Raw genomic sequence first — 1,961 nt, 5'->3', positions numbered from 1 at the left:
ACTCGTACGCTCCCCGCGTACGGTACACCAGTAACGCTGCCCGCCTGCAACCAGCTACGGATGCGTACTCGTACGCTCCCCGCGTACGGTACGGCAGTAACTCTGCCCGCGTGCAACCAGCTACGGATGCGTACTCGTACGCTCCCCGCGTACGGTACGGCAACAACGCTGCCCGCGTGCAACCAGCTACGGATGCGTACTCGTACGCTCCCCGCGTACGGTACGGCAACAACGCTGCCCGCGTGCAACCAGCTACAGATGCGTACGATCCCCGCGTACGGTCCGGGAGCGACGCCCCTCGCGCGCTGCCAGTACGGTCGTATCTCGACAGCAGCTACGGCGCCGATGACCACACTGTTCGTGAGAGTCGGCTGCCGAGCGCTGACGCCGCCAGGAACTATCGCGATCCCGCCCGCAGCGGCTACGGGGCGAACTACGGCAGTCGCGGATACTCAGTCAGATCGGAACATGAAGGCAGAATGGTGGATGGAAGATGTACGTGTGCGTAGAGGGAAATATATTCGTGGACTCTTTCAATTGCTCGTATTTATTTTGTGTGTCAATGATTACGTTGTGATGTTTAGGAACTCCCAGAAAATTTATGAAGATTATGTCGTTAGTCTGTACAGGCATAGTAGATTTGTTTGCATTGATAATTAAGTGGGGTCCGTTCATAATTAGTAGTTAGGACATCATTAGTCTAAAATATAACTTGTATTTATAAAGTAATAACTTCTGAGGCAGAGTGTCGTGCAAAAGTTATGACAATTGAGATTTATGGTGTCATAATTATTTATTATGTTTCTGTCAACGGTTCCCTTATTTTTATGGTTTGATGGGAATTAATTGAAATGTACGGTAGGTGTGCTAAATGAAATTAACAAGATAGCTGTAATAAGATAAGCCGTAGCAAATTATTCGATGACAGTGAGAAGAAGAGTGAAAGAAGCAAGCGAGGAAAACCTGTATAATTCGATGAAAGTAAATCGTATGTGATAAACAACAAGATCAAGCGTGTCCATAGCAATGAGTGTCCGTATGATTGCAATATATATTTTACGAGACAAATTCGACTAGCGCAATTGCCGCTTTATTTCAAGACTTAAACATACTTTATAAGTAAATATTGTGTTGAAATTAAAGTTTTATGAAAGTTGCCTTTTACACGTGTAATAAAGACGGAATTTCTCATTAGTTACATTTTTTCTGTTATATATTTACGGTTTCCTATATGATAAAGAACTTAGCGACTTTAAATTACCGGTTGGATTTAAGTGCTATTTCATTTTTTTTTTTTTTAAACCTAACACTCTAACAGTTACATGTATTTTACGGCACATGTATTATTTATACGTATTTTCAAAAAAGAAAAAAAGTAATGTGAAGGCAAAAGAAATAGTCGTATCTTAAAATTAAACGTTTAAGTAAGGGAGCATATATCCACAAGTAGTTTGACATGATATATCATTATTCGAATCTCTCAATAATAATCATAACACTTAGTTGTACCTTATTTTCTTTCCTCTTGAATAATTATAAGGTGCCACTTTTCCCTGGTTGAGTAATAGCAATTATATCTAAATCAACAACAGATGGCGATATGTGTCGTACATGACAAATTTTGCCATATGAATGAATGAATGAAATGAATAAAATATTATATATTGTTAAATTGTACTTTTATTAAAAGGGGACATACCTACCAGTCACCTTAAAAATCTGTGGATTCCTTGTCGAAATAAGATTTCCTGTAGCAAAGCGAGAAACTTGTCCCCCAGTCCAGTAGCTGCCCGGTATCTGGAAGATACCTCAGGCATCTATTAAAGCCGCACAATGCGCATCCAAACGCTAATTTCTCCAGTACTAGACTAGCAAATACTTCGTGTCATGCATAATCACACTAATCCATATGAAAAAATAAACTCTAGTTGCTCCCATTTCACTGCGCGTTTGCTTAAACC

The sequence above is a fragment of the Priapulus caudatus genome, unplaced genomic scaffold (genome assembly GCF_000485595.1).
Source record: "Priapulus caudatus unplaced genomic scaffold, Priapulus_caudatus-5.0.1 Scaffold83, whole genome shotgun sequence".
Lineage (NCBI taxonomy): Eukaryota > Metazoa > Priapulida > Priapulimorpha > Priapulimorphida > Priapulidae > Priapulus > Priapulus caudatus.
This window is presented reverse-complemented; position numbering follows the sequence as displayed.